Raw genomic sequence first — 13,216 nt, 5'->3', positions numbered from 1 at the left:
TTTATTTTTAACTAATTTCGATTTATTTATTCATTAAATATTTTAATTTCAGAAATTATTTTACTAAAGCTAACTAAATCAAATTTTGATAATTAAATTAGAAATTTTATCTAATTTTACAATTATTGGATAATTTTCATATTTAAATTATAAAGTTTAGAAATCGTAAAATAATAAGAATTTACATGATTTGATTTAAATAATTGTGATTTTAGAAATTAATACTTTAATTTTTGAGTAAAGAAAATTAATTATATTATCTATAGTTTTCGAATTAGAATTATTTATTTGAGAATAATTTGTAAATTGATAATTAAATAATATTTTTAATAAATATTAGTGTTGGATTACAATAGGTTTTTAATTATCCTATTACTCTTACTTTTATAAAATTATTATATTACTTATATGAATTTTATCCTAACTCTAAATTCCCAAATAAAACCCTAATTTTAATCAAATTAAACTATAACCCCCTCCTAATCTAACCTAACCACCGCCATTCCCTAACTCAAAGTCAGCTCCATCCCTTCAGAAAAAAATAAAAGAGAAAGAAAGAAAGAAAGAAAGAAACGAAGGAAAGAAAAAGGGAAACGGGGAAGGGGAAAATCAGATAGGAAGGAAGAAAGCACCGGAGAGGAGCCACCGCCGCACTACCGCCGCGCTGCTCAGGATTGTGTCCCGCTCGCTGCCGCACCGCACTTAGTGTCGTCCTTGCCGTCACAGCCGTGTCATCGTCACGCACAAGAGGAGGAGAAGGGGAGCGACGGGGAGAAGAGGAAGGGATGACGCCGTGACTGGGCTCGCCGCCATTGCGTCCCAGGAGCTTCCAGTTCCGTTGCCGCCGTTCGCGCTGTCAGCTCCAGCTCACGCCGTCACCGATCGCGAAGAGAGAGAGAGAGAGAGAGAGAGAGAGAGGGGAGACCCGTGCTCAGCCACCGCCGCGCCTCTGCCGCCGAGAAACTCCACTACCTCCACTGAGATTCACCATCGGTAAGGGTTTTTTAAGTTTGGTTTACCTTCATTTGAGATTCTAAAAACCTTATTGTCTCTGCGTGTTGGTTTTAGTTACCGTCGAAGAAGTTTCAGCCGCTGCCGTCGATTGTCACTAGGGAACAACCGCCGTGCCTCTGGTCGCCGGGATCACGGACTAGAGAGAAGGGAACTGCCTCTCCTATTGCTGCTGCTTCGTTCTTTTATCGTAAGCAGTCTCTGTTTCCAGTTCTATTGAATTCATTTCTGTTTTTGATTCCATTGAGTTTGAATTCTCTATTTTGCTGTAACCATGGTCACTGTTGCTGGAATTACTGATGCCGCTCTTGTTGCTGGTTGGATTAACCACCATAGCTATTCTGCATTACCTTCACTTTCCATTATTTCTGTCAGGTCCCGTTCTTGCCGGTGATGGCCGTTGGATTTGCAATAGCTCCAACTTTTATTTTCCTCTTGATTCGGTGAGTCTTTCTTGTTTTGGAACTCTCGCTGTTAGCGATTCGTTATAGTTTATTGAGGATTTTGCAATGTTATTTGCTATTTGATTGAGTTTCGGTTATTTCTTATTACGATTAGAGTAACTATGGTTGCTGCAAAAGTGGTTTGGAACTGCGGTTGTGGTTGCCGCTGTGATGAGTCGGGGGAAAAAGGGATTCAACGCATTTAATTATGCGGATTGCGAATAATTGAGGTAGGAGTTTTTCTTAAAATCTATTTTACATTACAGAGTTGTGATAAATAGATATTGACGCAAAATGATATACTTATGTGATTATATTTGTCATGTGGATGTGATGGTTTGTTGGATTGGATTATTGGGTGCTTGATTGCGTGAGTGGTGTATGGTTGTTGGTAAAAACTGGTTTGAAATGTTATTTACTTGATTATTGTGAAATGTGGATTTTCTTGGTTTTAGAATTTACTTGGTAATATAAATGAATCGATTTTGGAAATAATTTGAGATATGAAAATAAATTGATTCTGGGAGCGGTTTGATTTTGAGTTGGTCTGATTTTATAAATGATTTAATATTTGAGCTGATTTGATTTTAAAAAGAGTTCTATTGCTGGAAAATTGGTTTGTTTTGAAAAATAAACTGATATTGGAACTGGTTCAACTGTGGAACATGTTTGAGATTTGGAAATGGTTGAGAAAAGGTTTGAGAAATGTTTGGATGGGACCCAAAAAGGGTGGTAGTGTCTGAGTTTTAGAGGAGATGTTGTCGAAATTTTATAAAATTGGAAGTTTTATTTGAAGTAATTAATTAAAAAGATTTGTTTTTAAACATTATATGTTTTAAGATTGATTTATTTATCAAAGAAAGAATTATGTTTTGAATTGGGATTGTTAATGGATGGAATGGAAAGAAGAATGATGAGAATTTTCTTTGAAATATGGTTTTTGAATGAATTTGGAAACAAGATTTGGATTAATGAATGATGATGATGTTGAGAATGATGAGAAAATTGAGATATAGATTGAGAATGTTGAAATATGATCTTTGAATTATTCATCTGGCTTATGAATTTGAATTATCTGAGATACGAGGTTCCCTGGATAAAGTACCATGGCTTGCCACCATGTGTACCAGGTTGAAAACTCGATACTCTGTTGACCCTACGACGTAAGTGTGACCGGGCACTATATAAATTCCCGGGAATGTTACCCCCATTGAGTAATATTGATTATTTGAGAAAAGCTATGCATAGACTCTTGGGGATGCACGTCGGGGGACAGTCTAAGGACAATTCAAACTTATCAGGTTGGCTGGATAACTGACAGATGAGCCTCATCAGCCATAGGACAGGCATGCATCATATGCATCTGTATGCTTTGCTTGGGTTTGAACTAGTTTTGGTTTGCCTAATTGCTAAACTGTTCTTAACTGCTACTTGAACTATTTGCTGTAAGTACTACCTACTTGTACTTTCCTTGTCTGTCTTGCCTGTGTTTGCCCTGGCATGGTACATTTGAGAATGAACTTTGGTGCTGAATTAATGATTGTGTTGTTTGATTGCGTGGTTGATTTTCTGATTGAGATTTTCTTATAAGAAAGGAAAGGTTTCGAATTTCTAAAAGATTAAACATTGTTTCTTCGAAAAGGTTTTGAACGATTATCTATTGGTTTTTAAAAGATTCATAAGGCAATGATAATCACTGAGCTTGAAAACGGTTTTCTTATTAGATATCTTCTTATGACAACTTTGAAACTCCGTGGTGAGACCGTGTGGTTAGGTTCTCACCCCCCTACAACTTTACCTTTTCAGGAACCAGATGAAGATGCATTAAGAAGAGTTATACTGTGTTTGGTTTATATGCTCATATGTTAATTAGATTATTTTCTTTCCTCGTCTTTGTTATTACAAGTTTTTATAAGAGGGATAGGAGTTGTATGTTTTATTTGTATAATATATTATGAGATATTATGTAAGGAGTCTTGTATATGAATCTATGCCTGCTTGTATTTTTCTTAAGATAAAGTATTTATTTCCTGGTTTTCAAAGAAATCAGCAATACATGTAGTGTCGAGTCACATGCTCCTATTTTAATATTTAATATGTAAAGTAGTCGTATACCTAGCTTCAATTAGTTAACAAATTTAGTTTTAATTGTTATATTTTATTTTCTACATAATTATATTAATGGTCAATTATTATACACCAAATTAGCATTTAATACATAATTATATTAATTTTCAGTAATTTTAATTTTCAATCATTGTAATATAATTTCAAATTAATCATAATTTCTTGCGAGCTGATATTGATATCTACCTTAAAAAAGTAAACAAAAATCTATAATTTTAATCATGATAAAAATGTATATGATATGATAATGACTTATCCAATCACGACAAATATATGATGTATAAGGTAAATAATAAAAAATTAACTTAATAATAACTAATTTATATAATTTTTTTGTTCTAATAAAGGCTATATATATAGTGTTTTTTATGGTTTGTGAGTCTAGATCTAAGAGTCGACTCATTTTTTTTTAATTTATTATTCTTCCTTGACTACTTCATAGAATAAGAATGTAGTCTTCGTTTTTCATCGAAATTGATCATTTTAAGGTAAAATTTATAATTTTTATAGTATTTTTTATATACTTATTCTATTACATTATTCTTTTGATAATTTAATGATTGTTCTTACTCTAACTTATTCTTTTTGTCTAATGTTCCAGTGCAATTATTTTTTGTCGCAATCATTTACAGTGCACCACATCCATTAAATACCATCTCAAGTTGTATTCACTTATTCAAGTTCTAATTATATGGATGTAAGCGTCCAGCGGCAGTAAACTCTATTTTACTGAAGGATTGGATCTACTCACATATTATGACCAACCTAATAGAATGTGGGTAAAGTTAATTTTCTTGGGAGCAGCTCGATTTTTTATTAAGGAATTGTTTTCACGGAGCTTTGTAGACCAAGTTCAAGTTCCATCCCCTCCATGCTTTCTACGTCTGCCCGAAAATATTCGAAGTTGTAAACCCCGTTAAATTAGTAAATAATTAGTCAATAAATAATTTTTAATAAAGAAAATGAGAAATGTAAATATTATATTAAATTAGGATAGAGCTCATCAAAATAAAAATTTTAACACTAATTTCAAAGAATTCGGCTCAAGATTGGACCGAATAGGCCGAACCGATTAAACCAGGCCCAAACCAGGCCCATGGGCCTAACCGGCCCAGCACTTAAGTGAACCCAAGCCTCTCTTCTTCCCCAATTCAGCAGAAGCAGCGCTGAAACACAATAGGGGAGTGGAGAAGAGAAACTTTCCTTAACCCTTACATTGATTTCAAATCATCGTATCTCCTCCGTCCGAACTCCGATCGCCGCACCGTTTGCGGCCACATGACCACCGCGTTGAGCTCTATGTTTCTACCAGAACAATTTTATAGGTAATTCACTTATTCACTCTCAGCCTCTTCTTCCCCCAATTTTCGAAAATTAGGTAGTGGTGTTGAATTTTTTTTGCTTTTTGATGTTTTAGGATCTAATTAGCTTGAAGAAAACGTTTACTCTTGCTTATACGAAGCTTGGGTAAAGTGAGGATACCATAAATTCTATTTGATATTCTGAATTTGTGCTTTGGATATTAAATTGGGTATATATGTGTTATAAATGTGTATTAGGTTGTAAATAAATAATTTGAGCTTGAAATTGTGGATATTAGAACTTAGAGGAAGCTGTTTTATTGAACTTTTGGAGGCTGTGTTTATTTTAGTAAGTTTCCTTGGGCAATACACGAAAAATCAGCCAAAATATGGTTTAGGTTTCTTGCCTTTAATATATAATGTTCTGTGAAAACTTAAGCTAGATGACCATAGGATAGGTTGGAATGTGTGTGCATGTATTTATTGCTTAGCGTCTTGTTAAGAAGTATGCTTTGGTTTGATGCTTTGTGGCTGGTTGGTGATGCTTGATGGATTGTTATTTAGTGATTTGAAGATATAAATATATGAATTTAGGACTTATGAGCTATGGCTTTGGTTGATGGATTTTGGGAAGTGTATGTATATTATAGTTGATTTGAGGTATGAATTATTATGGTGGTTATTTTGACAATAAGGAAGGATATACCATGTTGACAATTGTAGGTTTGGTAATGAAAGGAATGAGATTTTTGGAATGAAATGAGGTTTAGGAAGTTTGTGAAATTTTGGTTTTGGGCCAAACTTCGGTGAGCTATAATTTAGCATCCGGACCCCCCAAATGGTTTCAAACTTATTTTGATAAAAAATGGGTCTGTGAAGTTTATGCCGTTCGAAGAACAGATAAAAAGCGATTTAAAATGATTAAGTTATGCTCGACGAAAGTTTTGGTTTGGAATAGGTAATTCTGCAGTTTTCTACTGAATCAGATTTTTGGAAAAAATGTACGACCACGCGTACGCGTGGCATGGAATCTTTTACTATGCGTACGCGTAATGAACAAGCAAGCATGTCCATGCGTACGCATGTCCCACGCATACGCGTGACATGAAGTATTCACCTACGCGTACGCATGACAAAGGGATGCGCGCGAGAGCTCTCTTTTTACACTCCCACGCATACGCGTGGCCCCTATTCCAGCAAACATGGTTTTCTGAGTTTTAAACCCTATTTCAAACTTCTAAACCTCTATTTTTATTCCTTTAGTCATACAATAGTATTAAATTTGATAATCAAATGAAGTTAGGAAGTGGGGATAAGTTGGAGGTGAAGTAAAGCAAAAAAAGTGATGAATTGAATATGAATGTTATGAATGATTATGTATAATACTTGGCTTGATTAATTAAATGATCTGAGATACAAGATTCCCTGGGTAAAGTTCTGTGGCTTGCCACCACATGTACCAGGTTGAAAACTCGATACTCTGTTGACCCTACGTGTAACACCCTAACTACCAAAGCTCACGCTTCCGGCTGCGCAACTCTGATAGCTCGGACATTACTACGACACTTATACTATTTAATACTAAAATATGAGCCTGTTTAAAACTTTAAACCGCAATACTGCTCCCAAGAATACTTTTGCTATACAACGTACATCCATACATACCATACAATTTACAGAAACTCATAAAGAGTACATCCATATATATATACATACATATATATAAATAATATTACAAACATTATCTAATACAATTCCTATCCCTCTTACAGAAAATCTCAAGATAAAGGCGAGGGTATAATAAACCATAACTAAAACAACACAGAGCATCTCAACAACAACTAGATAAACTCTTCATGACTTCTGCGCCCATATCCTAAAAGGGAAAAAATGTAGGGGGTGAGAACATCATCCTCGAAAGGGTTCTCAGTAGAGGGTTTTTGGGAATTACTGTAATAGGATACGTGAAGATAAACTGTACCAGTGATTAATAACTGTCTTATGCCTCTTTTCAAAAACAACGGTTTACAATAAAAGTAAAGTCGAAAATCTTTTCTGAAAGAGAAACCATTCAATTCTCAACAACTCAAAAGCCTTTCAAAACGGTTATCTGTGCTGAACCAAAATAGCCTTTCATATCTTATTCCAAACCAGAAACACAAAACCGAAATCAACCATCGGTTCATTTCATTCCATCCACGGCCCTAGACCCAAACAATCCAACCATCAACCAATCACCACAGTCCAACAGAGTCTCAGTAGCAAACACAAATAGGAAGATGCAAGCACAAACAAACAGTTACAGCAAGTAGAACAATTAGCAGTTAATCACATAGGCAAACCAAGTACAGTATGCACACCCAAACAATGTCACATAGATTCATATGATGCATGCCTGTCCCTAGTGGCTGATGATATCATCTGTCGGTTATAGAGCCAACCCGACAAGTCCTGGTAGCTAACCATTGGACTGTCCCTCTGTCGCGCATCCCCAACTCGAGTTATACTCATTATAAACTTGATCAAAATCATGATCCATATCTATCACCTTCACTGGTGAATATTTACGGGGGCGAGCTCATCCGGGATTTTCACAGTGCCCGGCCACACTTACGACATAGGGTCAAAAGAGCTTCGAGTCTCAACCTGGAGCAAGTGGTGGCTAGACACTGCTTTCTCCCAGGAAAACTCTTATCTCCAATAGTAGAAGTACAAATCTCAATTATCAATAATTCAGCATATACATGCATTCATTCTCATCCATGGATCAACATCCATCTCAGCCATCCGGCTCATGGTTCAGTCCAGAACCAGCCAATATTCATAGCATACACAGCCATTCCGGCTCACGGTTCAATCCATAACCAGCCAATATTCATAACATACACAGCCATTCCGGCTCACAACAAAACAGCACTTCCACATTCAACATCATCAATTCGTAAAATCGGCATTTAAGCCATAAATCACTTTTTCTCAAATCGTTTCACTTTGAAATCAAGTTTCAACTCTTTTCAGCCTTGGCTTTTAGAAATCTCGTTTCTCAAATCATCTCAGGCTCATAAGCCAAATTTACTCAAAGTGAGTTGATAAACCACTATTTTATGGTTTACAATGTGTTTAATTATGTGGTTTTATCATGGTCTTTACCCACTTATTCATATAATTAGCATGCATTTATATTTCCTTCCTAAAATTATTACATGATTGAAAACTCACTTCCTGGAGACCTTTAATTAGGTATTTTAATCCTCCTTTATTCCATTCGATGCCGTGATCTGTGTGTTAAGTGTTTCAGGCTTTATAAGGCATGAATGAGTGGGAGATTGGGAAGGAAGCTTGCAAAAATGGAACGAATACAAGAAATTGAGGAGATGACCAGCGAGAAGTGACGCGACCGCGCGGAATAGAGGAATTCGCAGTGACTCGGCCGCATGAGTGACGCGGACGCACGGATTGGAAAAGCAGAAGCGACGCGGAGGCATGGACAACGCGCCCGCATGAAAAAGAAAAACGCCGAATGACACGTCCGCGTGAATGACGTGTCCGCGTGACGTGCGCAATCTGCAGAATTTTAAAAGTCGCTGGCAGAGTTTCTGGGCCGGATTTCAACCCAGTTTTCGGCCCGAAATTACAGACTAGAGTCAGAGAACATGCAGAAACGGGGGACACAATTCATTCTACATAATTTTTAGTTTTAGATCTGGATTTACTCCTCCCCTAGGTTTTTATCACTTGACATTCATAATTAGGATTTTTTGGGAAGATTTTAGCTTTAGCTTTTGAGAAGAGTCTACCTCCGGTACTAGTCATCTTATTTTTGTTATTTACCTTTTATATTTATTCTTCCATATTCTTACTCCCTCTAGAGTTGACTTTGGCTTATTTTTATAAGTTATTAATATAGACCATTTTTATTTTCAATTAATCCTTTTATTTTTATTTATCATGTCTTCTTTTATTTTCACCATTAATTCTGTGAATTTTATAATTATGATGAGTGAGTAGTTCCATGACTTGATTGGGGGATGATTGAAAGGAACCCTTGAGTTGAACTACTCAAAAGAGAAATTATAATTGGGTCTATTGTTGAATCACCCTCTAATCATTAACTCTAGTCCTTCCCAAGGGAGAGGATTAGGACTTATGACTAGAAACAGATTTTCAACTTGCTTGACTTTCCTTTACCTAGTAAGGGTTAACTAAGCAGAGTAACTTCCAATTATTAATTAATCTTGAGAGTATTTCAACAAGAATAGGGCTTCCAACTAATCTACCCCCACTCAAGGCTTTTATTTAGAATTAATTAAATTCTCTATTTTAATTTCCTATTTACCAACTCAACCACTTTTGAAAACACCCGATTGATGAAATAGCACATCTCTCTGCAACTCGTTGGGAGACGACCTGGGATTCATACTCTCAGTATTTTAATTTTCAATATTGTGACAACCCCTTTTAAATTGATAAGCGAATTTTCGGCTGGTTAAGGACTATACTTGCAACGTATTCCTATTAATAAATTCTTAACTCGCCAATTTCGCACGTCAATTTTTTGGCGCCGTTGCCGGGGAGTTGCAACAGTGTGCTAATTTATTGATTGGTATTTATTTTAATTGCAATTTTTCTTTTCATTTTGTCACTATGAGCTGTACATTTCTCTCGTTAAATGACGCGTTCACTTCCTGATCCAAGCTTGCCAGTATTTGACCCTGAGATTGAAAGAACTCTTTCACGTATAAGGCAAGCTCGGCGTCGGCGACTCCTCTTTGAGGACGAACCTGAACCGTCATCTAAGGAAGAAACAAGCTCCCTTTCTACTGATCCAGTTCATTTACGTGCAGGTGACATGGCAGCGCCCAGAAGAGTCACTATCCAGGCACACCACCCAGCAGTAGCTGTAGATTTTGAAATAAAGTCTTCACTACTCAACTTGATGCCCAAGTTTCATGGCTTACCTGCTCAAGAGCCTATCAAGCATCTTAGGGATTTCTAGACTGCTTGTTCTACTGTTAAGCGTGATGGCACTGATGAAATCTCCATTCTGTTGAAAGCCTTTTCGTTTTCTCTGGAAGGAAAGGCAAGAGAGTGGTACTACACTCAACCCGGAGCAACTGTTTCCAACTGGGATACACTTAGGAGAGAGTTTCTGGAGAAATTCTTTCCAGCTGAAGTTGCCGATAAGCTGAGGAAGGACATGTCTATGACCGTTCAGGATGAATCTGAGACCCTCTATGAATACTTGGAATGCTTCAATAATCTTCGAGAAGCATGCCCCCATCATATGATTGACAAGATAGTGTTGCTCGGTTACTTTACACAGGGTTTGAAATCTCAAGATAGGACCACACTGGAAGGTGCTAGTAATGGTTCTATGAAAAAGTACAAGACTACGGAAGAAGCATGGCAATTGATCAGCGACTTAGCTGACTCTACTAGGAATCACAGGCAGAAACAAAGTCGGTCGAGAGCTGTTGTAGAGGTATCCACTAGTAAAGAGACTGCTGCTATAGCTCAGAGCTTATGTAAAATGACTAACTTGCTGAAGCAGATGCAACTGAATTAACAACAGCCTCAGCAAGTTCAGCCTTCTCCACCACAGCACAGCCAGCAATTGGTTCCACAAAGAGTATGCAGAATCTGTGCAGATTACAGTCACTATACCGATGAGTGTCCGCAACTCCAACCAGAAGACAACACTGTAGCAGCCACGCATAACTTTCATGACCGCCCCAATCAAGGGTACAATCAAGGTGGCAACTATAACCAAGGATGGCAGGATAACTCTAACCAAGGTTGGAGAGACAATTCTAACCAGGGTTGGAGGGACAATTATAACAGAAGAGGCAGATATAACAATGGAAATCAGAGGTGGAATAACAATAACAACTTCAGACAGCAGAATTAGAATCAGACCTATAGAGTACCTCATTTAAGACAGCCTCAAGCATCTCAGCAGACCTCTCAGATCACTTACCCCTCTTTATCTCCTAATGATGAGTTACTACAATCTATTGATCAGAGACAACAGGCCATGGAAAACAACCTTACTTCTACCTTGAATGGTTTGAATTCTACTTTGCAAGCCCTTGTCTCACAGATTGGATCAATGAACAACTCCAACAACCAGTCCTCAAGCTCTGGTGGACTCCCCTCTCAACCATTACCCAACTCAAAGGGTGGTATTAATGCCATCACCCTAAGGTCCGGAACCACACTGCAAGAGAGGAATCAGGAAGAGCCAAATCCACCTGAACACACCTCAGTTGAAGAGGTAGTGGAAATAGAAGATGTTGAAGAAGAAAAGAGCATACAGGACATGGCTGAAGAAGAAGACACCAAATCACAGAGAGAAGCACCATAGGGCGCAGACACTATAGAGGACGCCGTTCCTATTCCATTTTCACAACTTGCTAGGAAGCCCAGGAAGCAGTTGGAACCTGATCCCAAGATGGTAGAAATCTTCAAAAAGGTTGAGGTAACTGTTCCCTTTTTTGATGTCATTCAACAGGTACCTAAATATGCAAAGTTTCTAAAGGATTTATGCATACATAAAGATAAAATTAATGAATTAGAAAATATTCCTTTAGGTAGTTCTATATCTACTTTAATGGGAAATATACCTAAAAATGTAGTGATCCAGGTCCATGCATGGTTAACTGTACCATTGGATGTATGATATTTTCTGACTGCATGTGTGATTTAGGAGCATGTGTTAGTATAATGCCTTTATCTGTATATGATGTTTTGAGGCTCCCTCCCTTAAAAAGGTCGGCAGCTCGTTTTGTGTTAGCAGATAAAAGTATTATTACAGTGGCTGGAGTTGCTGAAGATGTATTACTGGGTATCAAAGGTCTCACTTTCCCCATTAATTTTTACATCCTGGAGATGCCCCAAAATGACTCAGAGAAGCCATCATCAATCCTACTCGGAAGACCTTTCTTGAAGACCTTGAAGTTCAAATTAGATGCTTTTGCAGGCACTTACTCTTTTGAAATAGACGGCCGAGTAGTAAGCTTCAATCTGAATGGAGTTATGAAGCAACCTCCAGAAGACCGTTCTATCTTCCAGTGTGACATCATAGATAAAACCGTAGCTGAAGTTCACCAGGAAGAGTTTGAAGATAAGTACATAGGACAAGGTCCAAGTGTGGGGAATTCCGAGGACAATGCAGGTACTCTACCACTGCCACCAGTTCCAGATAATCCAGAGCCATACCATGAGCAAAAGCTAGAATTGAAACCCCTTCCTCCACACCTCAAATATGCTTACCTCGAGAACAAGCAGAAGTTTCCAGTTATCATTGCAAGGGAACTCACTTCTCAACAGGAAGAGCAGTTACTTAGTGTGCTGAGGAAGCACAAGAAAGCAATTGGGTGGAGTTTAGCAGACATAGTAGGCATCAACCCTCAAGTTTGTGAGCACATGATATTTTTAGAAGAAGGAGCAAGACCTGTTCGTCAACCCCAAAGAAGACTAAACCCCACTATTTTAGAGGTTGTCAAGAAGGAAGTGACCAGACTATTAGAGGCATGTATTATCTACCCCATCTCAGACAGTGAATGGGTGAGCCCAGTGCAAGTGGTGCCCAAGAAGTCTGGAGTCACTACAGTGAAGAATGAGCACGGAGAGCTCATAGCAACCAAAGTACAGAATGCCTGGAGGGTCTGCATTGATTACAGGCGTCTCAACCAAGCTACTCATAAGGATCACTACCCTCTTCCATTCATTGATCAAATGCTGGATCCCCTGTCAGGTAAATCACATTATTTCTTTTTAGATGGTTACACAGGCTATTTCCAGATTCATATAGCTCCCGAGGATCAGGAAAAGACTACCTTTACATGTCCTTTTGAGACTTATGCTTACAAGAGAATGCCCTTTGGCCTGTGCAATGCACCAGCTACTTTCCAAAGGTGCATGATGAGTCTTTTCTCTAATCTTATTGAGGAGTGTATGGAGGTTTTTATGGATGATTTTAGCATTTATGGTGATTCTTTTAACCTTTGCTTGGATAGTTTATCTAGAGTATTAGATAGATGTGTCAGTACAAACCTTGTATTGAATTTTGAAAAATATCATTTTATGGTTAAACAAGGAATCGTACTGGGACATGTTGTATCTAATACTGGCATTTCTGTAGATCCAGAAAAGGTGGATGTTATTTCTAGTTTGTCTTACCCCTCTTCTGTGAGGGAAGTCCGTTCGTTCCTTGGCCATGCAGGTTTCTACCGAAGATTCATTAAGGACTTTAGTAAGGTAGCACTTCCCCTATCCAGATTACTGCAGAAAGATATCGAGTTCGAGTTCAGTGAGGATTGCAAACAAGCGTTT

The 13,216-nt window shown here is 37.6% G+C and overlaps 1 long non-coding RNA gene across 1 annotated transcript; it reads left to right on the top strand.

Annotated features, from left to right (window-relative positions):
• Positions 1,372-3,354, top strand: LOC110270772. Its single transcript, XR_002360405.1, has 3 exons — positions 1,372-1,454; positions 1,570-1,684; positions 3,261-3,354. It is a non-coding gene; the product is annotated as an uncharacterized LOC110270772 (long non-coding RNA).

This window comes from Arachis ipaensis, chromosome B04 (genome assembly GCF_000816755.2).
Source record: "Arachis ipaensis cultivar K30076 chromosome B04, Araip1.1, whole genome shotgun sequence".
Lineage (NCBI taxonomy): Eukaryota > Viridiplantae > Streptophyta > Magnoliopsida > Fabales > Fabaceae > Arachis > Arachis ipaensis.
The sequence above is the reverse complement of the archived record's forward strand: the minus strand, read 5'-3'. Positions and strand labels throughout refer to the sequence as shown.